General features: G+C 25.8%; 3 long non-coding RNA genes across 5 annotated transcripts in view; all 3 read right to left on the bottom strand.

Moving 5' to 3' along the window:
- Positions 1-13,998, bottom strand: part of LOC132924669 (uncharacterized) — a 113,580-nt gene that overhangs the window by 38,570 nt on the left and 61,012 nt on the right. The window lies entirely within an intron of this gene.
- On the bottom strand, positions 88-861 carry LOC132927975 (uncharacterized). The gene is made up of 2 exons (XR_009661919.1): positions 738-861; positions 88-265 (listed from the first exon to the last, which is right to left on the bottom strand). It is a non-coding gene; the product is annotated as an uncharacterized LOC132927975 (long non-coding RNA).
- LOC132927971 (uncharacterized) lies at positions 7,464-8,237 on the bottom strand. Its single transcript, XR_009661917.1, has 2 exons — positions 8,114-8,237; positions 7,464-7,641 (listed from the first exon to the last, which is right to left on the bottom strand). It is a non-coding gene; the product is annotated as an uncharacterized LOC132927971 (long non-coding RNA).

Below are 13,998 nucleotides of genomic sequence, written 5' to 3'. Positions count from 1 at the left end.
AATGGTAACTCTTAAGAATGAAAATTACAAGTCAAAGGTGTTTACTAATATTTATTTCAGATTATTAACAAATCTCAATTGTTTCACTGCCATTAATTTACTGTCAATTATATTCAATAACCATTACACGCACATTACATAAACCCAATATTATTAGCAGTATCTTCTAGTCCATTTTCAGCATAGGATGTTGATACCTTCGTAAGTGGTAGAAATGTGAATTCATGTTTCTGCATGCCTTAAGTGATCTGACAAACATGTCCATCTGAAAAAATGTAGTAAGTTAATAATGTATAATTGTTAAAGAATAACTTGAGAATTCAGTATTTTATAAGCAGTTAAAAATATGAATATAAAATACGAGTCAAAATAATCATATACAAAACATGTTTTATAGTGTCTATGAAGTAACAGCTTAAATGAAATGTATGCAAATTAACAATGGTAAATTAGAATCATTTTCTTAATATAGTGGTCCAGGTTTCAAGATATTAACTTGATAATTGTAGGTTTTATAAGCAGTTAAAAATATAAATTTAAAATACGAGTCAAAATAATCATATAAAAACATGTTTTATAGTATTTATGAAGTATCAGCTTACATGATATATATGAAAGTTAGTAATGGTAAATAAGAATCATTTACTTAATCTAATGGTCTGGATTTCATGACACTAAGTTTTTGTTATACTGCAATTATGTTGCTATCAGTTACATTTAATTACCATTACACGTACATCGCATAAATCCAATATTATTATCAGTATCTTCTAGTCCGTTTTCAACATAGGATGTTGTAACTTTCTTATGTGGTAGAAATGGTAATTCATGTCTCAGCATGTCTTGAATGATCTGCTGTACCGCAATCTGAAAGAATTTACTCAGTTAAATATGTATAGTGGTTGGAGAATAACTTGAGAATACAGTGTTTTACAAGCAGTTCAAAGTATGACTTTGTAATATTTGTTTAAATTACCATGTAAAATCATGTCAACATTCAGAATATTAAATCATTTTTTATTGTGTTTATGAAGTTTCAGCTTAAATGTAATATTTGAATGTCAATTATGGAAAATTAGAATCATTTGCTTACAATCTAATGGTCAGGGTTTCATGACACTGATTTTTTTTTACACTACTATTAATTTAATATCAATTATATTCAATATCCATTACTCGTACTTTGCATAAAACTATTATTATTATCAGGATCGTCTAGTCCATTTTCAACGTAGGATGTTGAAACTTTCCCATGTGGTAGAAATGGTAATTCATGTCTCAATATGTCCTGAGTATATCTGGTGTACTGCCATCTAAAAAAAAATAGTAAGTTAAATATGTATAATGGTTGGATGATAAAATGTCACTACTAGATACCATAAGGAGAACGACAATTTTTATATGACAACTAGTACGTGGACAACACTGAGTAATTCAGAAGTGGAAACTATCAAAACATAAACTAACGGACAAACTTCATTTTTATACAAAATACATGAAAGGAATTTACAATTGAAACTTAAATACAAATACGAATGTAAAACTGCAAAACATGTATAACAGATGATAATAAATAATAATTATGATAAGCCATAAAAGATAGTACAAATATACCAGAATGTTTTGTAGAAGAAATTCAAATGTATTATGAGTGTAACTAAAGAATACATTTGTACAACAACTGTAAATCGCTCCTTTTCAATACGAAAAAATGTTAAGTTGTATTATTGGTCAGAATTGACTTATAAAATCATATTTTATAGTTTTTATGAAGTAAAAATATCAGGTAAAATGAAAAAAGTGAAAGTTAAGAATTATAAATTAGAATCATTTTCTTGATCTAGTAGTCAAGGGTCAAGAAACTTACTTGTGTTAACTTCGGGCATAAAATATGAACAATTCGTTTATAATATCAAAAATCTTAATTAATAAATAACGAGTAGACTCAAAAGCTAAGTAAAAACAACGACCCGTTACGACACACAGCAGTACGGTGAACGCCACACAACTATCTAGTTTCTTTCTGAGGCGGTTCGGCCGACGGATGTCGTCCCTACTACGGCGACGCTCACGCCCTCTGTTGGTGTATACATTTAATAATTGACTGTTTTATAAGCAGATTAAAATAGGAATTCATAATATTTCTCAAACTTATCATATAAAAACATGTTTTATAGTGTTTATGAAGAATCAGCTAACATAATATCTATAGAAGTTAATAATAGTAAATAAGAATCATTTACTTAATATAATTGTCTGGATTACATGACACTAACTTAAGAATTGAGTGTTTTATAAGCAGATAATAATTTGAATTTTTAATATTGGTAAAGATTATCATATAAAATAATGTATTATAGAGTATATAAAGTATCTGCTTAAATGAAATGTATGCAAGTTAATAATGGTAAATTGGAGTAATTTTCTTAATATAGTCGTCCAGGTTTCAAGAGATTAACTTGAGAATTGTGGGTTTTATAAGCAGTTAAAAACATAAATATTTTATATTCGTCAAAATTATCATATAAAATCATGTTTATAGTGTTTATGAAGTATCTGCTTAAATGAAATGTATGCAAGTTAATAATAAATAATTAGAATCATTTTCTTAATATAGTGGTGTAGGTTTCAAGAGATTAACTTGAGAATTGTGGGTTTTATAAGCAGTTAAAAACATAAATATTTAATATTCGTCAAAATTATCATATAAAATCATGTTTTATAGTGTTTATGAAAAATCTGCTTAAATGAGATGTATGCAAGTTAATAATAATAAATTAGAATCATTTTCTTAATATAGTGGTCCAGGGTTCAAGAGATTATCTTGAGAATTGTTTGTTTTATAAGCAGATCAAAAAATAAATATTTAATATTCGTCAAATTTATCATATAAAATCATGTTTTATAGTGTTTATGAAAAATCTGCTTAAATGAGATGTATGCAAGTTAATAATAATAAATTAGAATCATTTTCTTAATATAGTGGTCCAGGGTTCAAGAGATTATCTTGAGAATTGTTTGTTTTATAAGCAGATCAAAAAATAAATATTTAATATTCGTCAAGATTATCATATAAAATCATGTTTTAAAGTTTTAATGAAGTATCTGCTTAAATGAGATGTATGCAAGTTAATTATAACAAATTAGAATCATTTTCTTAATATTTTGGTCCAGGTTTCAAGAGATTAACTTGAGAATTGTTTGTTTTATAAGCAGATCAAAAAATAAATATTTAATATTCGTCAAATTTATCATATAAAATCATGTTTTATAGTGTTTATGTAAAATCTGCTTAAATGAGATGTATGCAAGTTAATAATAATAAATTAGAATCATTTTCTTAATATAGAGGTCCAGGTTTCAAGAGATTATCTTGAGAATTGTTTGTTTTATAAGCAGATCAAAAAATAAATATTTAATATTCGTCAAAATTATCATATAAAATCATGTTTTATAGTTTTAATGAAAAATCTGCTTAAATGAAATGTATGCAAGTTAATAATAACAAATTAGAATCATTTTCTTAATATAGTGGTCCAGCTTTCAAGAGATTAACTTGAGAATTGTTTGTTTTATAAGCAGTTCTAAATATAAATATTTAATATTCGTCAAAATTATCATATAAAATCATGTTTTATAGTGTTTATGAAGTATCTGCTTAAATGAAATGTATGCAAGTTAATAATAAATAATTAGAATCATTTTCTTAATATAGTGGTATAGGTTTCAAGAGATTTACTTGAGAAATTGTTTGTTTTATAAACAGTTAAAAAAATGAATTTTTAATATTCGTCAAAATTGTCATCGTAAAAAAGCATGTTTTATAGTGTTATTGAAGTATCAGCTTAAACGAAATGTATACAAGTTACTAATGGTAACTCTTAAGAATGAAAATTACAAGTCAAAGGTGTTTACTAATATTTATTTCAGATTATTAACAAATCTCAATTGTTTCACTGCCATTAATTTACTGTCAATTATATTCAATAACCATTACACGCACATTACATAAACCCAATATTATTAGCAGTATCTTCTAGTCCATTTTCAGCATAGGATGTTGATACCTTCGTAAGTGGTAGAAATGTGAATTCATGTTTCTGCATGCCTTGAGTGATCTGACAAACATGTCCATCTGAAAAAATGTAGTAAGTTAATAATGTATAATTGTTAAAGAATAACTTGAGAATTCAGTATTTTATAAGCAGTTAAAAATATGAATATAAAATACGAGTCAAAATAATCATATACAAAACATGTTTTATAGTGTCTATGAAGTAACAGCTTAAATGAAATGTATGCAAATTAACAATGGTAAATTAGAATCATTTTCTTAATATAGTGGTCCAGGTTTCAAGATATTAACTTGATAATTGTAGGTTTTATAAGCAGTTAAAAATATAAATTTAAAATACGAGTCAAAATAATCATATAAAAACATGTTTTATAGTATTTATGAAGTATCAGCTTACATGATATATATGAAAGTTAGTAATGGTAAATAAGAATCATTTACTTAATCTAATGGTCTGGATTTCATGACACTAAGTTTTTGTTATACTGCAATTATGTTGCTATCAGTTACATTTAATTACCATTACACGTACATCGCATAAATCCAATATTATTATCAGTATCTTCTAGTCCATTTTCAACATAGGATGTTGTAACTTTCTTATGTGGTAGAAATGGTAATTCATGTCTCAGCATGTCTTGAATGATCTGCTGTACCGCAATCTGAAAGAATTTACTCAGTTAAATATGTATAGTGGTTGGAGAATAACTTGAGAATACAGTGTTTTACAAGCAGTTCAAAGTATGACTTTGTAATATTTGTTTAAATTACCATGTAAAATCATGTCAACATTCAGAATATTAAATCATTTTTTATTGTGTTTATGAAGTTTCAGCTTAAATGTAATATTTGAATGTCAATTATGGAAAATTAGAATCATTTGCTTACAATCTAATGGTCAGGGTTTCATGACACTGATTTTTTTTTACACTACTATTAATTTAATATCAATTATATTCAATATCCATTACTCGTACTTTGCATAAAACTATTATTATTATCAGGATCGTCTAGTCCATTTTCAACGTAGGATGTTGAAACTTTCCCATGTGGTAGAAATGGTAATTCATGTCTCAATATGTCCTGAGTATATCTGGTGTACTGCCATCTAAAAAAAAATAGTAAGTTAAATATGTATAATGGTTGGATGATAAAATGTCACTACTAGATACCATAAGGAGAACGACAATTTTTATATGACAACTAGTACGTGGACAACACTGAGTAATTCAGAAGTGGAAACTATCAAAACATAAACTAACGGACAAACTTCATTTTTATACAAAATACATGAAAGGAATTTACAATTGAAACTTAAATACAAATACGAATGTAAAACTGCAAAACATGTATAACAGATGATAATAAATAATAATTATGATAAGCCATAAAAGATAGTACAAATATACCAGAATGTTTTGTAGAAGAAATTCAAATGTATTATGAGTGTAACTAAAGAATACATTTGTACAACAACTGAAAATCGCTCCTTTTCAATACGAAAAAATTTTAAGTTGTATTATTGGTCAGAATTGACTTATAAAATCATATTTTATAGTTTTTATGAAGTAAAAATATCAGGTAAAATGAAAAAAGTGAAAGTTAAAAATTATAAATTAGAATCATTTTCTTGATCTAGTAGTCAAGGGTCAAGAAACTTACTTGTGTTAACTTCGGGCATAAAATATGAACAATTCGTTTATAATATCAAAAATCTTAATTAATAAATAACGAGTAGACTCAAAAGCTAAGTAAAAACAACGACCCGTTACGACACACAGCAGTACGGTGAACGCCACACAACTATCTAGTTTCTTTCTGAGGCGGTTCGGCCGACGGATGTCGTCCCTACTACGGCGACGCTCACGCCCTCTGTTGGTGTATACATTTAATAATTGACTGTTTTATAAGCAGATTAAAATAGGAATTCATAATATTTCTCAAACTTATCATATAAAAACATGTTTTATAGTGTTTATGAAGAATCAGCTAACATAATATCTATAGAAGTTAATAATAGTAAATAAGAATCATTTACTTAATATAATTGTCTGGATTACATGACACTAACTTAAGAATTAAGTGTTTTATAAGCAGATAATAATTTGAATTTTTAATATTGGTAAAGATTATCATATAAAATAATGTATTATAGAGTATATAAAGTATCTGCTTAAATGAAATGTATGCAAGTTAATAATAAATAATTAGAATCATTTTCTTAATATAGTGGTCCAGCTTTCAAGAGATTAACTTGAGAATTGTTTGTTTTATAAGCAGATCAAAAAATAAATATTTAATATTCGTCAAATTTATCATATAAAATCATGTTTTATAGTGTTTATGAAAAATCTGCTTAAATGAGATGTATGCAAGTTAATAATAATAAATTAGAATCATTTTCTTAATATAGTGGTCCAGGGTTCAAGAGATTATCTTGAGAATTGTTTGTTTTATAAGCAGATCAAAAAATAAATATTTAATATTCGTCAAGATTATCATATAAAATCATGTTTTAAAGTTTTAATGAAGTATCTGCTTAAATGAGATGTATGCAAGTTAATTATAACAAATTAGAATCATTTTCTTAATATTTTGGTCCAGGTTTCAAGAGATTAACTTGAGAATTGTTTGTTTTATAAGCAGATCAAAAAATAAATATTTAATATTCGTCAAATTTATCATATAAAATCATGTTTTATAGTGTTTATGTAAAATCTGCTTAAATGAGATGTATGCAAGTTAATAATAATAAATTAGAATCATTTTCTTAATATAGAGGTCCAGGTTTCAAGAGATTATCTTGAGAATTGTTTGTTTTATAAGCAGATCAAAAAATAAATATTTAATATTCGTCAAAATTATCATATAAAATCATGTTTTATAGTTTTAATGAAAAATCTGCTTAAATGAAATGTATGCAAGTTAATAATAACAAATTAGAATCATTTTCTTAATATAGTGGTCCAGCTTTCAAGAGATTAACTTGAGAATTGTTTGTTTTATAAGCAGTTCTAAATATAAATATTTAATATTCGTCAAAATTATCATATAAAATCATGTTTTATAGTGTTTATGAAGTATCTGCTTAAATGAAATGTATGCAAGTTAATAATAAATAATTAGAATCATTTTCTTAATATAGTGGTATAGGTTTCAAGAGATTTACTTGAGAAATTGTTTGTTTTATAAACAGTTAAAAAAAATGAATTTTTAATATTCGTCAAAATTGTCATCGTAAAAAAGCATGTTTTATAGTGTTATTGAAGTATCAGCTTAAACGAAATGTATGCAAGTTACTAATGGTAACTCTTAAGAATGAAAATTACAAGTCAAAGGTGTTTACTAATATTTATTTCAGATTATTAACAAATCTCAATTGTTTCACTGCCATTAATTTACTGTCAATTATATTCAATAACCATTACACGCACATTACATAAACCCAATATTATTAGCAGTATCTTCTAGTCCATTTTCAGCATAGGATGTTGATACCTTCGTAAGTGGTAGAAATGTGAATTCATGTTTCTGCATGCCTTAAGTGATCTGACAAACATGTCCATCTGAAAAAATGTAGTAAGTTAATAATGTATAATTGTTAAAGAATAACTTGAGAATTCAGTATTTTATAAGCAGTTAAAAATATGAATATAAAATACGAGTCAAAATAATCATATACAAAACATGTTTTATAGTGTCTATGAAGTAACAGCTTAAATGAAATGTATGCAAATTAACAATGGTAAATTAGAATCATTTTCTTAATATAGTGGTCCAGGTTTCAAGATATTAACTTGATAATTGTAGGTTTTATAAGCAGTTAAAAATATAAATTTAAAATACGAGTCAAAATAATCATATAAAAACATGTTTTATAGTATTTATGAAGTATCAGCTTACATGATATATATGAAAGTTAGTAATGGTAAATAAGAATCATTTACTTAATCTAATGGTCTGGATTTCATGACACTAAGTTTTTGTTATACTGCAATTATGTTGCTATCAGTTACATTTAATTACCATTACACGTACATCGCATAAATCCAATATTATTATCAGTATCTTCTAGTCCGTTTTCAACATAGGATGTTGTAACTTTCTTATGTGGTAGAAATGGTAATTCATGTCTCAGCATGTCTTGAATGATCTGCTGTACCGCAATCTGAAAGAATTTACTCAGTTAAATATGTATAGTGGTTGGAGAATAACTTGAGAATACAGTGTTTTACAAGCAGTTCAAAGTATGACTTTGTAATATTTGTTTAAATTACCATGTAAAATCATGTCAACATTCAGAATATTAAATCATTTTTTATTGTGTTTATGAAGTTTCAGCTTAAATGTAATATTTGAATGTCAATTATGGAAAATTAGAATCATTTGCTTACAATCTAATGGTCAGGGTTTCATGACACTGATTTTTTTTTACACTACTATTAATTTAATATCAATTATATTCAATATCCATTACTCGTACTTTGCATAAAACTATTATTATTATCAGGATCGTCTAGTCCATTTTCAACGTAGGATGTTGAAACTTTCCCATGTGGTAGAAATGGTAATTCATGTCTCAATATGTCCTGAGTATATCTGGTGTACTGCCATCTAAAAAAAAATAGTAAGTTAAATATGTATAATGGTTGGATGATAAAATGTCACTACTAGATACCATAAGGAGAACGACAATTTTTATATGACAACTAGTACGTGGACAACACTGAGTAATTCAGAAGTGGAAACTATCAAAACATAAACTAACGGACAAACTTCATTTTTATACAAAATACATGAAAGGAATTTACAATTGAAACTTAAATACAAATACGAATGTAAAACTGCAAAACATGTATAACAGATGATAATAAATAATAATTATGATAAGCCATAAAAGATAGTACAAATATACCAGAATGTTTTGTAGAAGAAATTCAAATGTATTATGAGTGTAACTAAAGAATACATTTGTACAACAACTGAAAATCGCTCCTTTTCAATACGAAAAAATTTTAAGTTGTATTATTGGTCAGAATTGACTTATAAAATCATATTTTATAGTTTTTATGAAGTAAAAATATCAGGTAAAATGAAAAAAGTGAAAGTTAAAAATTATAAATTAGAATCATTTTCTTGATCTAGTAGTCAAGGGTCAAGAAACTTACTTGTGTTAACTTCGGGCATAAAATATGAACAATTCGTTTATAATATCAAAAATCTTAATTAATAAATAACGAGTAGACTCAAAAGCTAAGTAAAAACAACGACCCGTTACGACACACAGCAGTACGGTGAACGCCACACAACTATCTAGTTTCTTTCTGAGGCGGTTCGGCCGACGGATGTCGTCCCTACTACGGCGACGCTCACGCCCTCTGTTGGTGTATACATTTAATAATTGACTGTTTTATAAGCAGATTAAAATAGGAATTCATAATATTTCTCAAACTTATCATATAAAAACATGTTTTATAGTGTTTATGAAGAATCAGCTAACATAATATCTATAGAAGTTAATAATAGTAAATAAGAATCATTTACTTAATATAATGGTCTGGATTTCATGACACTAACTTAAGAATTGAGTGTTTTATAAGCAGATAATAATTTGAATTTTTAATATTGGTAAAGATTATCATATAAAATCATGTTTTATAGTGTTTATGAAAAATCTGCTTAAATGAGATGTATGCAAGTTAATAATAATAAATTAGAATCATTTTCTTAATATAGTGGTCCAGGGTTCAAGAGATTAACTTGAGAATTGTGGGTTTTATAAGCAGTTAAAAACATAAATATTTAATATTCGTCAAAATTATCATATAAAATCATGTTTTAAAGTTTTAATGAAGTATCTGCTTAAATGAGATGTATGCAAGTTAATTATAACAAATTAGAATCATTTTCTTAATATTTTGGTCCAGGTTTCAAGAGATTAACTTGAGAATTGTTTGTTTTATAAGCAGATCAAAAAATAAATATTTAATATTCGTCAAATTTATCATATAAAATCATGTTTTATAGTGTTTATGTAAAATCTGCTTAAATGAGATGTATGCAAGTTAATAATAATAAATTAGAATCATTTTCTTAATATAGTGGTCCAGCTTTCAAGAGATTAACTTGAGAATTGTTTGTTTTATAAGCAGATCAAAAAATAAATATTTAATATTCGTCAAATTTATCATATAAAATCATGTTTTATAGTGTTTATGAAAAATCTGCTTAAATGAGATGTATGCAAGTTAATAATAATAAATTAGAATCATTTTCTTAATATAGTGGTCCAGGGTTCAAGAGATTATCTTGAGAATTGTTTGTTTTATAAGCAGATCAAAAAATAAATATTTAATATTCGTCAAGATTATCATATAAAATCATGTTTTAAAGTTTTAATGAAGTATCTGCTTAAATGAGATGTATGCAAGTTAATTATAACAAATTAGAATCATTTTCTTAATATTTTGGTCCAGGTTTCAAGAGATTAACTTGAGAATTGTTTGTTTTATAAGCAGATCAAAAAATAAATATTTAATATTCGTCAAATTTATCATATAAAATCATGTTTTATAGTGTTTATGTAAAATCTGCTTAAATGAGATGTATGCAAGTTAATAATAATAAATTAGAATCATTTTCTTAATATAGAGGTCCAGGTTTCAAGAGATTATCTTGAGAATTGTTTGTTTTATAAGCAGATCAAAAAATAAATATTTAATATTCGTCAAAATTATCATATAAAATCATGTTTTATAGTTTTAATGAAAAATCTGCTTAAATGAAATGTATGCAAGTTAATAATAACAAATTAGAATCATTTTCTTAATATAGTGGTCCAGCTTTCAAGAGATTAACTTGAGAATTGTTTGTTTTATAAGCAGTTCTAAATATAAATATTTAATATTCGTCAAAATTATCATATAAAATCATGTTTTATAGTGTTTATGAAGTATCTGCTTAAATGAAATGTATGCAAGTTAATAATAAATAATTAGAATCATTTTCTTAATATAGTGGTATAGATTTCAAGAGATTTACTTGAGAAATTGTTTGTTTTATAAACAGTTAAAAAAATGAATTTTTAATATTCGTCAAAATTGTCATCGTAAAAAAGCATGTTTTATAGTGTTATTGAAGTATCAGCTTAAACGAAATGTATGCAAGTTACTAATGGTAACTCTTAAGAATGAAAATTACAAGTCAAAGGTGTTTACTAATATTTATTTCAGATTATTAACAAATCTCAATTGTTTCACTGCCATTAATTTACTGTTAATTATATTCAATAACCATTACACGCACATTACATAAACCCAATATTATTAGCAGTATCTTCTAGTCCATTTTCAGCATAGGATGTTGATACCTTCGTAAGTGGTAGAAATGTGAATTCATGTTTCTGCATGCCTTGAGTGATCTGACAAACATGTCCATCTGAAAAAATGTAGTAAGTTAATAATGTATAATTGTTAAAGAATAACTTGAGAATTCAGTATTTTATAAGCAGTTAAAAATATGAATATAAAATACGAGTCAAAATAATCATATACAAAACATGTTTTATAGTGTCTATGAAGTAACAGCTTAAATGAAATGTATGCAAATTAACAATGGTAAATTAGAATCATTTTCTTAATATAGTGGTCCAGGTTTCAAGATATTAACTTGATAATTGTAGGTTTTATAAGCAGTTAAAAATATAAATTTAAAATACGAGTCAAAATAATCATATAAAAACATGTTTTATAGTATTTATGAAGTATCAGCTTACATGATATATATGAAAGTTAGTAATGGTAAATAAGAATCATTTACTTAATCTAATGGTCTGGATTTCATGACACTAAGTTATTGTTATACTGCAATTATGTTGCTATCAGTTACATTTAATTACCATTACACGTACATCGCATAAATCCAATATTATTATCAGTATCTTCTAGTCCATTTTCAACATAGGATGTTGTAACTTTCTTATGTGGTAGAAATGGTAATTCATGTCTCAGCATGTCTTGAATGATCTGCTGTACCGCAATCTGAAAGAATTTACTCAGTTAAATATGTATAGTGGTTGGAGAATAACTTGAGAATACAGTGTTTTACAAGCAGTTCAAAGTATGACTTTGTAATATTTGTTTAAATTACCATGTAAAATCATGTCAACATTCAGAATATTAAATCATTTTTTATTGTGTTTATGAAGTTTCAGCTTAAATGTAATATTTGAATGTCAATTATGGAAAATTAGAATCATTTGCTTACAATCTAATGGTCAGGGTTTCATGACACTGATTTTTTTTTACACTACTTTTAATTTAATATCAATTATATTCAATATCCATTACTCGTACTTTGCATAAAACTATTATTATTATCAGGATCGTCTAGTCCATTTTCAACGTAGGATGTTGAAACTTTCCCATGTGGTAGAAATGGTAATTCATGTCTCAATATGTCCTGAGTATATCTGGTGTACTGCCATCTAAAAAAAAATAGTAAGTTAAATATGTATAATGGTTGGATGATAAAATGTCACTACTAGACACCATAAGGAGAACGACAATTTTTATATGACAACTAGTACGTGGACAACACTGAGTAATTCAGAAGTGGAAACTATCAAAACATAAACTAACGGACAAACTTCATTTTTATACAAAATACATGAAAGGAATTTACAATTGAAACTTAAATACAAATACGAATGTAAAACTGCAAAACATGTATAACAGATGATAATAAATAATAATTATGATAAGCCATAAAAGATAGTACAAATATACCAGAATGTTTTGTAGAAGAAATTCAAATGTATTATGAGTGTAACTAAAGAATACATTTGTACAACAACTGAAAATCGCTCCTTTTCAATACGAAAAAATTTTAAGTTGTATTATTGGTCAGAATTGACTTATAAAATCATATTTTATAGTTTTTATGAAGTAAAAATATCAGGTAAAATGAAAAAAGTGAAAGTTAAAAATTATAAATTAGAATCATTTTCTTGATCTAGTAGTCAAGGGTCAAGAAACTTACTTGTGTTAACTTCGGGCATAAAATATGAACAATTCGTTTATAATATCAAAAATCTTAATTAATAAATAACGAGTAGACTCAAAAGCTAAGTAAAAACAACGACCCGTTACGACACACAGCAGTACGGTGAACGCCACACAACTATCTAGTTTCTTTCTGAGGCGGTTCGGCCGACGGATGTCGTCCCTACTACGGCGACGCTCACGCCCTCTGTTGGTGTATACATTTAATAATTGACTGTTTTATAAGCAGATTAAAATAGGAATTCATAATATTTCTCAAACTTATCATATAAAAACATGTTTTATAGTGTTTATGAAGAATCAGCTAACATAATATCTATAGAAGTTAATAATAGTAAATAAGAATCATTTACTTAATATAATGGTCTGGATTTCATGACACTAACTTAAGAATTGAGTGTTTTATAAGCAGATAATAATTTGAATTTTTAATATTGGTAAAGATTATCATATAAAATAATGTATTATAGAGTATATAAAGTATCTGCTTAAATGAAATGTATGCAAGTTAATAATAAATAATTAGAATCATTTTCTTAATATAGTGGTGTAGGTTTCAAGAGATTAACTTGAGAATTGTGGGTTTTATAAGCAGTTAAAAACATAAATATTTAATATTCGTCAAAATTATCATATAAAATCATGTTTTAAAGTTTTAATGAAGTATCTGCTTAAATGAGATGTATGCAAGTTAATTATAACAAATTAGAATCATTTTCTTAATATTTTGGTCCAGGTTTCAAGAGATTAACTTGAGAATTGTTTGTTTTATAAGCAGATCAAAAAATAAATATTTAATATTCGTCAAATTTATCATATAAAATCATGTTTTATAGTGTTTATGTAAAATCTGCTTAAATG

This window comes from Rhopalosiphum padi, chromosome 3 (genome assembly GCF_020882245.1).
Source record: "Rhopalosiphum padi isolate XX-2018 chromosome 3, ASM2088224v1, whole genome shotgun sequence".
Classification (NCBI taxonomy): domain Eukaryota; kingdom Metazoa; phylum Arthropoda; class Insecta; order Hemiptera; family Aphididae; genus Rhopalosiphum; species Rhopalosiphum padi.
This window is presented reverse-complemented; position numbering and strand designations above follow the sequence as displayed.